The following is a 16,002-nucleotide window of genomic DNA, read 5'->3' on the forward strand; positions in this document are numbered from 1 at the left end:
ATGTAACCCTTTGAAAATCTGCCCCAATATCAGCTAGGTCTTTAGTTTGGGCCCACCAGTAATCTAAATGGGGATTGCTTTTCCAAAACCTGGCTATAGTAAAATGAGCAGCTAATAATAACTGTCCAGTTAGTTGCCTGTGTTTTAGAGGCACGGATGAACCAGCCTATCTACTCAGGAGCCCTAGGCTGGGTCCAACAAAAAACGAGTTCTGCCCTCTTATTTTTGATACGTGCACAGGTATATACGTGCCTACTCTTTTTAAAATCCACATTGTTCACGCATGGCCCACATGCACACATATGTGGGCATTTTTGCATGAGCAATGCTTTTAAAATCAACCTTTTTATTTTTGGATTATGATATTACTTATCCAATCTATACACAAAACCTCAGTAATATTGCACCCTTATATAGTCCAACTTTCAAAACTGTTCATGGTATGCCATTTATTCGTGTAAGCGAGGGCTGGGAGATTTATGCTAGGATTTTATAAACTGTGTGGTAGGAGCTGCACAATTTATAAAATAAAGCATATTTCTGCCCGAAAGTCCATGCATCTATATAAATAAAAATGTTAAATAGTTTAGACAAAATCGCTAATCTCAGAAACCACTGAACCGATTGCTTTCAAATTTGGACACAACCTTCATTTTGCATACAGGAAGGTTCTTCTGTACTTACATTACACATATGTCACACCTGTGACAGGTAAAATAGGTTTAAAACATTTTTCCAGAAAACAGCGACATCTGCTGGACATAAGCACCATCTGTTACACCTTACACTAACACACGCTACACTAATCATTTCGCCAGTCTAGGTCCACGTTTCACTTCCATTTTAACACATTCGCGCACTTTTTTCGCCGGAAGATAACTATTTCCTTTACAGATAAAATACACCCACCACCCTTCTCACACCCCCACACACATGCCAAATTTATTTACTTCCCAGGCCCTCACAACACACACAAAACCTGACAGAAGTCCGGGAGGCTCCAACAGAGGGCCAGGACCAGTCCGGGACACATCTCCTGCACTACGGCCGTCGGCTGCCAGCAATCAACATGGCGCCTATGGCCCTTTCCCTTACTATGCCACTTGGGGACACCAATGGCGGCAGTAGCCCATGTGACATAGTAAGGGAGAGGGCCCCTCGGTGCCATTTTCAGGACTGGCAGCCGGCGGACCTTTGCCCTTACTATGTCAGAGGACCTACCGCTGCCATTGCTCCACCGCACTGACATAGTAAGGGCAAAGGGCCGTCGAAACCCGTTTCAGTGCTCGCAGCCGACAGACCAACGCCAATACATCGCTCCCGGACCGCTCCTGAACGCCCTCTCCACTGACTGACATTTTTATCAGGTCTCGGGGGGTCTGGAGGGTGGGGGGTGATAATGAATTTATTGCGAACATCTTGGAGAGGGGTCACGAGGGGGGGGCAGGTTTCATTTATTCAGCAACTCTGGGGGGCAGGGGGGTGGGCTACTGTTTTTCGCGGGGCTGGGGGAGGGGGCAGGAGAGTGTGGGGTGGTCAGTTTAAGAGAACTTTTCTCATAGGGTTGTTTTTTGGGGGAAGGGGGAGGTTCACACACAAATACTTACACTAAACTTGCACGATCTCGGGAACGCACCAAAATAGCCCTCCCCAGACCACAAAACAAATTTGGAAGTGCAAATTTGGTTAGGCACTCCCCTATTTGGCTACATAACGCGCACAGACGCCCAGGGACAGACCACATGTAGCACCAACAATTTTAATTTCCCAGGTCTTGGGAGGGGGCAGGAGGGTGGGGGGTTATTATTTGATTTAAAGGGTTGGGATTGGGGGGGGGGGTTCCCACAGAAATAGAAATACAAAGGTTTTCTGATCTGAAGGGTAGGCAGTAGGTGGGGGGAGGTGACAGTGAGGGGAGGGAGAATGAGGGGGGGGAGGTGAGTGTCAGGGGAGGGAGAATGAGGGGGGAGGTGACAGTGAGGGGAGAGAGAATGAGGGGAGAGGTGAGTGTGAGGGGAGAGAGTTGGAGTGGGGACAGGGGAGGGAAGGGGGGGTGAGTGGCCAAGGGGGGGAGGATGAGTGACTGAGGTAAATGAGCAAGGGGAAGGGGGAGGGAGGGTAAAGAACCTGACTCTGCCACTGCAACGCGTGGCCGGGTACCGCTAGTATATTTATAATGCAGGAACACGCATACCTCCTCTAAACATGAAGACAGGTATTTTATAAAGTATGGGTGTACTCTGCCTCTGAAAATCCTAATTTGCATGCATAGTTGGAATCACCAGTTCACCAATACCTCCACCACTTCGCCCAGACTTTCACCGGTTCACCTTGACCCTCCAGCACTTCTCCTTGAACTGCCACAGTTCACTTAGACCTCCCACCCAAAAATGGCTGAGAAAAGACAAGTCTGATTTCAAATGCATGAGTCCTATAGCAGGTGTAAAAGCGTTTGGACAAGTTTAGTGATATATACACGCCATACCACTTTCAAAATAGCAGCTTGTGCATGCATTTGCAAACTCTGCCCCAGAATGCCTCTGGGCTGCCCCTAGTTTTCCATGTTAAGATTTATATGTGATACTGCAGGTATGGGCATACTCTGAAGGTTTATAAAATAGCATATAACCACCTACGTGCGTCTGTGCTATTTTTACATCCCCCACAGAATTCTTTAGAAATTACATCCATAATAAGTAGGTATTTCACTTATGTAATGAAAAGTATATTTAATTTAGTTTAGTTTATTGACTTACTATTCCCCTTTTTTCACAAAAATCAAAACAGTTTGCAGCAGAACAAATCATAAAATACATAATAAAAAAAACAAATGCTAATACATAAAATAATCCTATATTTAAAATATACATTTTATATCTATAATTATATACATATATATATATATGTGTGTGTGTGTGTGTGTGTATAATTAACCTCTCCCCTTCTATATAATCGAAGAGAAACATCTCTTTTTTAATTGGTTAAAAGTACATACATTATGAAAATGCTCTCTGCCAGCTAAACCATTTAGGAGTGTTATTTTTATTTTTCCCCATATAAAAGGCACGTAAGCCTTTGATAATGTGACCCATATTGTTATATAATACATTATTTCCTTTCTTTTTATTTAATATTTATTGGGAGGGGGAGGGGTGCTCACTTTATAATTTAGACTTCCAAAAGCAGAAGAACATTTGGCTTCATAGGATTTTCTTTTTTTTTTTTTTTTTGTTTTAACTTCCAAAATGTTAAACATAGCTGAAGACTATGCATTTTTCCCATTTAGCAGACTTCTTGGACTGCTTGCATGCATGAGCAAAATTCCTGGAATATCAAGAAAATCTCTTATTTCCAAGCCAGCTCTCTCTCATTATGGTGTGGGAAACTTATGTGCATATAATTTTCAGTTTTGTGTTCTGTGGGCAAAACTTCCGTCTTCACTACCACTTGCCATGCAGTGAAATCGCTCCCTTCCTCGTAATTATGCAGACTCCTACATGTCCCTGCAAACGAAAAGGCTGCATCTGGTTCCTATTTTGTTGCCTTCAGTGCTTTATTGTTAACTTGTTCTTAAAATGCTTTGCGTTCTTACCTTCAACACCTTTTTCCCTAGTAGGGTCAGCCATGGACTGACATTTGTTTCAATGAAAAAATGCCGTGCCATGAAAGACTTTTAACAAGTTTTTGTGATCTTCTGATAAGTACTTCAGATAGGACTAGTTATGGATTTGGTTCATAAACCCAACTATTTGGTACATACAAACATGGCTGCCCACTATGGCACAAAACATGTTTTCCATTAAGATGTGGTTTTCTGTATGTTTATTCAAGACAGCCATCTGACTGTATATCTTATATTAAAACTGATTTTAAAGTGTGTGCTCTGTGTCCTTTCTTTTATAACTGCAGTGTATGATGTGATGGAAATATGACTAGTACACAATGAGAATGAAGCTTGGTGGGGCAAGGGTGGAATAATAGCAAAACTATTAAAGTTATTGTAAATTTTTATAGTATAATAAGTCTATTAATATGTTGTGATCTTATGTATGATTCAATTACATCTGCAATTCAAAAGAAAATGTTAAAAAACAGTGTAGTAAGACTACAATATATATATCAAGAGACAGATAATTAAGCAATAGACCCTTCATATTTCCTTGTGGGCAGTATAACAATAGGGGGAGGAGCTCTTGGCTAAGGAAATCAAGATATTATTAACTAAAGATTATTATTATTATTATTATTATAAAGTATAAATAAATGTAATATAAACTGGGGAAACATGGGATGGGAAACAAAGAGGTTGCTAGGCTGGGTTGATGGGCAATTGTTATGTGGCACTTCCTTGGGTTGGCCACTAAATGTCACTATGACCGTGTATAGAACCTTTACTATCACGAGCCTTCCATCCTTCTCAGCCCCTCCCAACTTGCAGGGTCTGGATTAGATTCCTCAATCCTATTTAGCTCAGCCACTTATTATTCTTTGGGGGTCACTTTGATTTAGATCCAGAGCAGTGAGGATGTAGCTTTTTTCACTCTCTGGTGAGGCCTCCCTGCCTCATCGGGAATTGTATATTTTTAAGAGGTGCCTCTCTGTGCACACCCTGCCAGAGAGTTATCCTGTATTTAGTTGCAGTGAGATAGATTTTTGCCCGATTCCCTTTGGAGCAAAAGGGTTCTCATCCCAGAAACCTGAAGACCTGTGAGCCCCTCTACTCCTTAGTTGGGGCAAGCACCAGTGACAGATCTTCTGTGTGAGATTTTTGATGTCCAAGATGTATCCTGACTTTTTTGAGAAGGGACTCCTGCTTAAACCTTGCACCCTTTGGAAAAGGCTCCCCTTGGACACAATTGGAACGATAGTAGTGGGTTATCTTATAAAAATTGCCATTTGACAATACACTGTCTTCCCCCCTATTGTTTAAAAGCTTGTGAGCCTTACTTAATTTACACCCTAGCTGGGGCAAGCACCAGTGATAGTAAAGTAGCAGTTGCCAAGATATTTTTCAAAGAGCAAGTATTTGGACACTGTTTGGTGGGGGAGGTTTTTGACTCATCCCTCCCCACAAGAATGCAGGGTTGGCATAGACTGATTCTCTTTGACTTTTCCCCAAGAGAATCCTCAGTAACAACAACTAAGGATGAAGGAGGAAGACCAGTAGACCCCAATAGGATCTCCACTCATGGGACCAGGATGGGTTGGGTGTCCAGAAAGAAAATGGAGTCAGGTAGGACTGTTTTTGCTGTGAATGTGGGGACCCCTCCAATAGGATTCCCAGTTAGCATCTGGGTGAGCTTTGCACAATTAACATCACCATTGGAACTCTACCCAGATGCCTGAAACAAAGGATATCTACCTACAGAGAAATACACATGTACCAGCAGTCAGATGTAACTTCAACATCATGGACAAATGGACTTATAGTTAATTATTACTGAGCAATAAACTTTATTTTAACACCCAGAGACTTGTCCTGTCTGATTTGTCCCAGCATTTCAACCCATGGGATGCACCCAGGCCTGGATTTGTCACTAGGCACACTAGGCCTGTGCCTAGGGCAGCAGATGTGTGGAGGGCAGTAGGCAGAGAGAAAAAAAATTCTGCCTCCAGTAGTGAAAAAGCATCTGCTGCCCCTCTGATATGTCAAGCCCCTTGCAGTTTATTTCTCTGCGGCGGTGTCATCTTCTCTCACATCAGTCCATCGAGTCAGAATGGCCTATTGGAGGACTGGGCATGCCCCGATGAGCTGATTCAGCCAGTCATGTGGTCTCCCCACCCTCTCCCCCACTCCAGCTTTTAGTTGCTGCTCTGTGTTCCCTTGCTGTAGTGGTGAGCAGCGTCAGCATAGCTATCAGTGGTGTTGCCATAGGTAGGCCTGGGTGGGCCATGGCCCACCCAATTTGTGCTAAGGCCCACCCATTCAGAGTTACCTAGCACCTGATAAGAGAGGCCCGATACAGGGCCATCGCTGAGCTCATCCTGCGTGGCCCGAGAAGGGAAGCCTGACCATCACAGGGCCATTGTGAAGCTCATCCCGCGCAGCCCGAGGCCTGACCCTGCCCTTCGCAGGGCTGTCATGGAGCTCATCCCGCACGGCCCGAAAAGAGAGGTCTGACCGTCGCAGGACCATTGCGGAGCTCATCCCGTGCAGCCCAAGAAGAGATACCTGACATTCAAAGAACCATTGAGGAGCTCATCCCGTGCGGCCCAAGGCCTGACCCTCACCTTCACAAGGCTGTGGCGGAGCTCTTCCCGCTCGGCCCGACCGTCACAGGGCCGTCGCACAGCTCATCCTGCACGGCCCAAGAAGATAGGCCTGATTGTCGCAGAGCTCATCAAGCGCGGCCCGAGAAAAGAATCCTGACATGGCCAGAGAAGAGGCCTTGCAGCAAGGAGGTCCAGAAGAGAGGGAGAGGCCCTGATAGAGTGGGTGTGTGTATGTGAGAGAGAGAGAGAAAGAATGGGAGTAAGAAGCATGTATATGTGTGTGTATGTGTGAGAGAGAGAGCATGAGAATGAGAAACCTATGTATATATGAGAGAGAGCATGGGAATGAGAAGCCTGTGTGTGTATGTGTGCATGTGTGTAAGAAAGAGAAAGCATGGGAGTGAGAACCCTGTGTGTGTGTGTGAAAGAGAGCATGGGAGTGAGAAGCCTGTCTGTGTATGTATGAGAGAACAAGGGAGTGAGAAGCCTGTGTGTGTTTTTGTGTGCGGGTGTGTGTGTGTGTGTGTAAGACAGAGCATGGGAGTGAGAAGCCTGTGTGTGTGTGTGTGTATGAGAGAGAGAGCATGGGAGTGAGAAGCCTGTGTGTGTGTATGAAAGAGCATGGACGTGAGAAACCTGTCTATGTATGTATGACAGAGAGCATGGAAGTGAGAAGCCTTGATGTGAGTGGGTGTGTATACAGGAAAGAGAGCATGGGAGTGAGAAGCCTGTCGGTATGTATGAGAGATCGCATGGGAATGAGAAGCCTGTTTGTGTGTGTATGAAAGACAGCATGGACATGAGAAAACTGTCTGTGTATGTATGAGAGATCGCATGGGAGTGAGAAGTCTGTATGTGTGTGTGTGTGTGTATATATGAGAGAGAGCATAGGAGTGAGAAGCCTATGGTGTGTGTGTTTGCATGTGTGTGTGTGTGTGTGAGAAAGAGAAAGCATGGGAGTGAGAAGCCTGTGTGTGTGTGTGAGAAAGAGAAAGCATGGGAGTGAGAACCCTGTGTGTATATATGAAAGAGAGCATGGGAAGGAGAAGCCTGTCTGTGTATGTATGCAAGATCGCATGGGAGTGAGAACCCTGTGTGTATATGAAAGAGAGCATGGGAGGGAGAAGCCTGTCTGTGTATGTATGCAAGATCGCATGGGAGTGAGAAGCCTGTGTGTGTTTGTGTATGAGAGAGATCATGGGAGTGAGAAGCCTGTGTGTGTGTTTGCATGAGTGTGTGTGTGTGTGAGAAAGAGAAAGCATGGGAGTGAGAACCCTGTGTGTGTGTGTGTGTGTGTGTGTGTGTGTGTGAAAGAGAGCTTGGGAATGAGAAGCCTGTCTGTGTATTTATGGTAGACTGCATGGGAGTGAGAAGCCTGGATGTGTGTGTATGAAAGAGAGCATGGACGTGAGAAACCTGTGGGGCAGATTTTTAAAAAATACGCGAGCACGTACTTTTGTTCGCGCACCAGGCGCGAACAAAAGTACGCTGGATTTTATAAGATATGCGCGTAGCCGCGCGTATCTTATAAAATCCGGGGTCGGCGCGTGCAACCTGCGCACGCCGAGCCCTGCGCGAGCTGCATGTTCCCTCCGAGGCCGCTCCGATTTCAGAGCGGCCTCGGAGGGAACTTTTCTTCGCCCTCCCCCCACCTTCCCCTCCCTTCCCCTACCTAACCCACCCCCCCGGCCCTATCTAAACCCCCCCCCCTTACCTTTGTTGGCAAAGTTACGCCTGCTGAAAGCAGGCGTAACTTTGCGCGCGTCGCCAGCAGCCCCGCTCCGTCCTCTGGTCCCGGGGGCTGGTCCGGAGGCCTCAACCACGCCCCCGGGCCGGCACCACGCCCCCGGGCCCGCCCCCGAAACGCCGGGGCACGCCCCTGAAACGCCGCATCATTTCGGGAACGCCCCCGGACACGCCCCCTCCCTCCCCTTTTCGAAAGTCCCGGGACTTACGCGCATCCCGGGGCTTTACGCGCACCGGTGGCCTATGCAAAATAGGCGCGCGTGGGCCTTTTAAAATCCGCCCCTGTCTATGTATGAGAGATCGCATGAGAGTGAGAAGTCTGTATGTGTGTGTGTGTGTGTGTGTGTGTGTATATGAGAGAGAGCATAGGAGTGAGAAGCCTATGGTGTGTGTGTGTTTGCATGTGTGTGTGTGTGTGTGTGTGTGTGTGTGTGTGTGTGTGAGAAAGAGAAAGCATGGGAGTGAGAACCCTGTGTGTATATGAAAGAGAGCATGGGAGGGAGAAGCCTGTCTGTGTATGTATGCAAGATCGCATGGGAGTGAGAAGCTTGCGTGTGTTTGTGTATGAGAGAGAGCATGGGAGTGAGAAGCCTGTGTGTGTGTGTGTGTGTATGTGAGAAAGAGCATGGGCGTGAGAAACCTGTGTGTGTGTGTATGTGTGTATAAGTGAGAGCATGGGAGTGAGAAGCCTGTATGTATGTGTATGAAAGAGAGCATGGACGTGAGAAACCTGTCTGTGTGTGTGTATGACAGAGAGCACAGAAGTGAGAAGCCTGGATGTGTGTGGGTATGTGTATATGAAAGAGAGCCTGGGAGTGAGAAACCTGTCTGTATATGTATGAGAGAGAGCCTGTAGGTGTATGTATGAAAGAAAGCATGTGGGTGTGAGAGACAGTTGGTGTGATAGAGAGAGTATGTGGGAGTGGAAGCCCGCATATGGGAAAGAGCATGTAAGAGTCCCGTGTGTATGTGTGAATAGAATCCTGCATTGAGAGTGGGAAACTGTGAGTTTGAGTGGGAGCCTAGATAAAAGAGAGTGTGTGTGTGTGTGTGTGAGACAGAGCATGTGAGAAAAAGGGGAAATATGGAAAAGAGGATTTGCATTCAGACAACAACCAACAAGGACTGAACTACACAGTCTGGGTAAACAAATAAGCGTGGGGGTAGCTTGCTTATTGCAGCAGTTAAGTAGGGGAAGGTGGGGGGGGGGGCGTGTTTCTTCACATTGTTTGGCAATGGAGGGAGTTTATTTTACTGTTACTGAGGTGACACCAGAATTTGAATATTTGTTTTACATGTTGAGTTATAATATGAACTGACCTAGTTGTGTTGTGCATCCATTGCAAATCTTAAGTTCTTATAATTATTGCTGTTTTATTGTAGTTATGATATACTCTGCATTTTTTAAAAGAGAATTCATAAACGAACACATTGATATTTGTTTTATTACATGATTGGATCTGATGTTTTTGTTAAGTGTTCTTTGTTTAATTTTTACATGATATTGTGTATTTATAAACTGCAAATATAAAATAAATTAATACAGATTAATAAGGCATTTTTAATGTTGGTACGTGCTTGAAATATTAGAATTAAAATATTTTAAAGCATTGCTCATGATGCATGATGGCTGTTGCAGATTACTTAGAAATCTATTGTCAGGTGCATTCTAAGGCATTATTTATTGACAAAAGACTACAACTAGTAGGGCCTAGACCTGTATGCCTACTGCCCATCAATGTTAACCTTGAGCTCCCAAAAAATTCAGTTCTGGCTATGCCACTGATAGCTGTTCTCAGTTTATCTGATTCCTGCCACTACATTTTTTATTTTTTTTTTTTATTTATTTAAGTTTTTCTATACCGGCATTCGCGATAAAAATCGCATCATGTCGGTTTACAATTAACAAGTAGATAGGGAACAAAAGGCAATAAATAACATTGATCTAAGTAATAATAATAATAAAATAATAGTAATAGTAGTAAAAAAACGTTAAACAAGAGAAGGCTAAGGAATGCAGTTACAATAAAACAAGGGAGTAATATAACTTGGATCAGAGAAAAGAAGCAGGGGTTTAAATATATATAACATATATGTCAGTCAATGTGCTTATAGCGTTGAAGAATTGCCCTTATGAGGTAGGGATATTAATTATTATGATTAAGGCAAAGTCTGAGCGAATAGGTACTAATGGAATAGGTTTAGTTTAGTTCAGGAAAGGCTTTCGTGAATAGCCACGTTTTAAGTCTTTTCCTAAATGTAGGAAGGCAGGGTTCCTGTCGCAAATCTGGTGGGATGGAGTTCCACAATGTTGGTCCAGCAGTGGAGAAAGCCCTGTCTCTGGCGGTTATGTGCCTCATAGATTTGGCGGGTGGTACTTGTAGGGTTTCTCTATAGGATTCTCTGATTGGTCTTTTGGACGTGAATTTTTTGAGAGGAATTTGAAGGGTGAGCTGAGAGTGTTGATGTATAGCTTTGTAAATAATGGTTATGGACTTATATATGATTCTGTAATGAATTGGCAGCCAGTGCAGATCTTTGAGGATTGGTGATATGGTGATACATTCCCCCAAAGCTGGTGACTGGCAACATATAAGTCGGCTTGACCACTCATTTACCTGGATTTGCTTTTTCAATCCAATAAAGTTGGTGTAGGTTCGCGGCTTGCCTCCTTTAAAAAAAAAAAAAAAAAAAAAGTGTTCCAGCTGCAGACATAGCTGCAGACATAGCAGTGACATGTTTTAGTGCAGGCCCATCATCTTCCCGCATTCTTCAGTCAGCAACTCACCCATCTCTCTTGATGATCACACAAGATGGTAACTTTCCGCTAAACAACCCTCAACATCCAATGTTCCCTGCATTCTCACCCAAGGTCAGAAACCTCGGGGTAATCATGGATAGCCAAATGACCCTCACAGGCTTCATTAACAACACGGTAAAGGAGTGTTACTTTAAACTCCAAGTTCTAAAAAGGCTTAGACCCCTCCTCCATTTCTACGATTTCAGATCAGTCTTACAATCTATCATATTCTCCAAAATTGACTATTGCAATGCACTTCTGCACGGCCTGCCAGACTTCTCACTCAAACCCCTACAGTTGCTTCAGAACGCAACTGCAAGGATTCTCACAAAATCAAACAAGAGGGACCATATTACTCCTATTTTAAAGAAATTACATTGGCTCCCAATTAAGTTTAGAATACTAGACAAGCTATTAACAATCACTCACAAGGCCATACATAACATCACTCCTCTGGAGCTTACAATACCACTACAACTCCACGCCTCCACTCGTCCTCTAAGACTTGTTGCGATCCCGGGTCAGCCCCGGGATCGCCGCCTACCTGACCGCGGCTCTGGCGCTGCCTCATGCCCCCCAGGCCTCCGCGGACCCCCGCTGCCGCGGCCCCGACGTCGGGCGCTCTCTCCCGGGCCTGCAGGGCCCTCTGCTGCCTCCTCTTCGCCTCGCCGGAGCAGCCGGCGTCGTTCGGCACTTAGCCCCGCCCCCTAGACGCGCGCGTGTCTTAGGCCAGAATTTAAAGGGGCCAGCGCGGGAAAAGCACAGGACGCTCCCTGATGACATCAGACGCTGCAGGGTATTTAAACCCTGCAGCTGGACTTGGATTTTGCCTTGCAACGAGGTTCCCAGGTTCGTCCTGCTCCCAGTTGCTGTGTTCCTGCTCGTCGCTTGATCTTCTGGTTTTCGACTTCGGATTGGCTCGTGGTTCTTCCCGGTTCCTGACTTCAGCTTGGCTTCGGTGGTTTCTGGCTTTCGACTCGGTTTGGCTTACGGTATCCCTCTGGCTCTTGACTCGGACTGGCTGACGACGACCCCCTGGCTCCGGACCCGGACTGGCTGACGGCGATCCTCCCACACCTGACCCTGGCCTGGTGAGCAACGACTTCGTCGGTAGAGATCTCCTAAGTCCCAGCGGCCGGGTTCCTACGGGCTCCTCCCGGGGGGACACCGGCTTCCAGGGTGAATCTCCTAAGTCCCAGCGGCCGGACTCTTACGAGCTCCTCTCGGGGGAGTACCGGCTTCCAGGGCGAACATCACCTTCCACCAGGTCAGCCTCTTCTCCTGGCCCTTGGTCGCATAGGGCCCTTCGTGCCTTCCTCTCAGCAGTCCACAAGCCCGCCTTCGCCGCCTCCCGGTTGGAACCGGTATCACAGCCTCTCCAAAGGCAGTCCATCTTCTGGTTCCGATCGGCCCAAGGGTCCACGAAGCTTACAGATTGCAAGGCCATGGACCCGGCGGACCTTGCCGGCCTCAAGGCTATTCCAGGCTTAGCCCAGAAGTTGCAGCAGCAGCAGAGTTGCCTCGACACGCTGATGTCGACGGTACAACGTCTGGCGGATCGCGTTGATGGAGCCTCCGCAGCAAGTCCCCGGGCGTCTACTTCTCGGGCCACCCCTGACTTCGCCGCTCCGGTTCAGATGCCTGCCCCATCCCGGTACTCAGGGGATCCGAAGGCGTGCCGGGAGTTCCTTAATCAATGCTACATCCGTTTTGATCTACTACCCGCACAATTCCCGACGGATCGAGTCAAGACGACCTTTATAATCTCCCTCCTGGATGGGAGACCTTTGTCTTGGGCTTCGGCTCTCTGGGAACGTCAGGATTCCCGACTGAACAACTTGGTTCAGTTTGTCAAAGCCTTCCGCAGAGTCTTCGATGAGCCTTCCCGGGCCTCCACGGCTGCTTCCGAACTGCTTCAGCTGCGGCAGGGCAATCGGCCCCTAGAGGACTACGCCATAGAGTTCCAGACCCTGGCCACTGAGCTGGCCTGGGGGACCGACAGCCTGCATGGCATCTTCATGGAGGGCATCTCTCCTCGTCTACAGGACGAGCTCGCCGGTCGTGACCTGCCCGACGACCTTCAAGAGCTCATTGAACTAGCTGGGCGCATAGACCGACGAATCCAGCGTCGGTTCCGAGAGCGACGGCCTACCCAGGGGCAAACTACCCGCAGGATCACTCCGCCTCGAGTCCGGGCGTCACCTCCTACAGCCACCACTCCATCCACCGAGGAACCCATGCAGTTAGGCCATGGCCCCCTATCTACGGAGGAACGCAGACGCCGTCGTACCCAAGGACTGTGTCTTTATTGCGGGGGTCAGGGGCATTTTCTGGCCCGTTGTACCGAGCGTCCAGGAAACGCCCGAACCTACAGTTCAGCGGGGAGTTGACTCTAGGCAACATTTCACCCAGCTCCCCATGTACCGTTCCGGTACGCCTGTGTCTTCCGGAGGGAGGCTTTGATACCCTAGCCTTACTCGACTCTGGGGCCGGGGGAAATTTCGTCCTCCAGGAGTTAGTACAACAGCTACAGCTCGGGGTTCGCCCGCAAGAACCGCCTGTGCGGGTTTCTTCTATTCAAGGGAATCCACTTCCTGGCTTAATATCCACTCGCACCAGTCCTCTGAAGCTTCAGGTGGGAGCCCTCCACCAGGAGGAAATCTCGTTTCTTATCCTTGAGAAATCTATTCACCCAGTCATCCTGGGCCTACCCTGGCTTAGGGAACACTCTCCGGTGATCGATTGGAGGTCCCTTCAGATTACCTCCTGGAGTTCCGCATGCCATCGTCATTGCCTTCCCGCACGTCCGCTGCAACCCATATCACTCTGCACAGCTCCATTAACGGTACCTCCTCCTTACCATGCCTTTCAGGATGTCTTCTCTAAGGAAAAGGCAGAATTACTCCCGGAGCACCGACCCTTTGATTGCGCAATTAATTTGCTACCAGGAACCACACCGCCCCGTGGGAGGGTCTATCCCCTGTCTCTGCCGGAAACCCAAGCTATGTCAGCCTATATTAAGGAAAACCTGGATCGGGGTTTCATCAGACCGTCCAAATCCCCGGCCGGGGCCGGGTTTTTCTTCGTAGGGAAGAAAGACGGCTCTCTCCGCCCCTGTATTGATTATCGGGGCTTGAATCAAATCACCCGCCGGGACCGTTACCCCTTGCCTCTGATCCCGGAACTGCTGGACCGCCTCCAGGGGGCTCGTGTGTTCACCAAATTGGACCTCAGAGGGGCTTATAATCTTGTCCGCATACGCCCAGGGGACGAGTGGAAGACCGCGTTTAACACCAGGGACGGCCATTACGAATATCTGGTCATGCCGTTCGGTCTCTGTAACGCACCAGCGGTATTCCAGAATCTGATGAACGAGGTTCTCCGCGACTTCCTGTACACCTTCGTCATCGTATACCTGGATGATGTCTTGATTTATTCCCAGGATCTCGAGACACATCGACAGCACGTGCGGCAAGTTCTGCAGAAACTGAGGGAGAACCGCCTGTACGCTAAACTCGAAAAGTGCCAGTTCGACCAAGAATCGCTGCCCTTCCTAGGATACATCATCTCCTCCACAGGCTTCCGCATGGACCCGGACAAGGTGAGCGCCATCAAGGGTTGGCCGCAACCATCGGGAGTGAAAGCGCTTCAGCGGTTCCTAGGGTTCGCTAACTTCTATCGTCAATTTATCCCACATTACTCCAGTCTGGTAGCCCCCCTGACGGCCCTCACGCGGAAGGGCGCGGATGCACGGAACTGGTCTCCCGCTGCTACGCAGGCCTTCCAGGATCTCAAGGAGGCTTTCCTACAGGATACCTGTCTCCAGCACCCTGACCCTCTACGTCAGTTTATAGTAGAGGTGGATGCTTCTGATGTCGCGGTAGGGGCGGTGCTGCTCCAAATCTCCCCGACCGGCAAAACCCGGCCTTGCTCATTCTTCTCCCGCAAGTTTTCACCGGCAGAGAAGAATTACGGGATTGGCGACAAAGAGCTGCTGGCCATAAAATTAGCGTTCGAGGAATGGCGGCAGTGGTTGGAGGGCGCCCAACACCCGATCATAGTATATACCGACCATAAGAATCTGCAGTACTTGTCTCATGCTCAGAGACTCAATCCCCGACAAGCCCGCTGGTCCCTCTTTTTTAGTCGGTTCGACTTCTCGCTTCACTACCGACCCGCAGCCAAGAATGTCCGGGCGGATGCTCTCTCCCGCACCACAGAAGTTGATGACGCTACCGAGACCCCTCAGTACATATTGGACCCAGCTAAAGTCCTACTGGCAGCCTCTGACTTAGGACCCGAGGGGAGAACGGTGGTTCCAATCCGTTCTCGGAAGAAGGTTCTGGCATGGGCACACGACTCCTTGACGGCTGGCCATCCTGGGATTGCTCGAACCCTTGAGTTGCTCACCGAGTTTTATTGGTGGCCACGAGTGAAGGAGGATGTCCGGCTCTATGTTCAGTCATGTCCCACATGCGCTCAGCAAAAACCACCACCGGGGCGCCCGTGGGGCTTACTCCAGCCGCTTCCTATCCCCATGGAACCATGGTCTCACCTATCCACCGACTTTGTGGTGGAGTTGCCTCCCTCTGAGGGGAAAACTGTAATTTGGGTCACGGTTGACCGCTTTTCAAAGATGGCACATTTCATCCCTCTACCCAAGCTGCCTACCGCTCCTGAGCTGGCGGACCTATTTGTCCAGCATATTTTTCGATTACATGGACTGCCCTCGCATATCGCTTCAGATCGTGGCCCCCAATTTACGGCTAAATACTGGAGGGCATTATGCAAGAAGTTTGGGATACAGTTGGATTTCACCACGGCATTTCATCCCCAGGGTAACGGCCAAGTGGAGCGGACCAACCGGTCTCTTAAGACCTTTCTCCGAGCGTTTGTGGATGAGCTCCAAGACAACTGGGTCTCTCTCCTTCCCTGGGCGGAATTTTCTTACAATCGCCACAAGCACTCCGCTACGCTACAGTCCCCCTTCCAGCTCGTTTATGGGAGGATCCCAAGACCTCCACTACCATTACCGGTGACCGTCACCTCTCCGGCAGCACAGCTAACAGCAAGCCAGCTTCACCACCTCTGGACTACCACTCAGGAGAAGCTCCGCAGCACTGCAGCTCGCTTCAAGGCATATGCCGATCGGTATCGACGGCCCGCTCCGGTCTTTTTACCCGGGACGAGGGTATGGCTAAGTACTAAGCACATTCAATTGCGGACTCCCTCCATGAGACTAG

This window comes from Rhinatrema bivittatum, chromosome 6, assembly GCF_901001135.1.
Source record: "Rhinatrema bivittatum chromosome 6, aRhiBiv1.1, whole genome shotgun sequence".
Classification (NCBI taxonomy): domain Eukaryota; kingdom Metazoa; phylum Chordata; class Amphibia; order Gymnophiona; family Rhinatrematidae; genus Rhinatrema; species Rhinatrema bivittatum.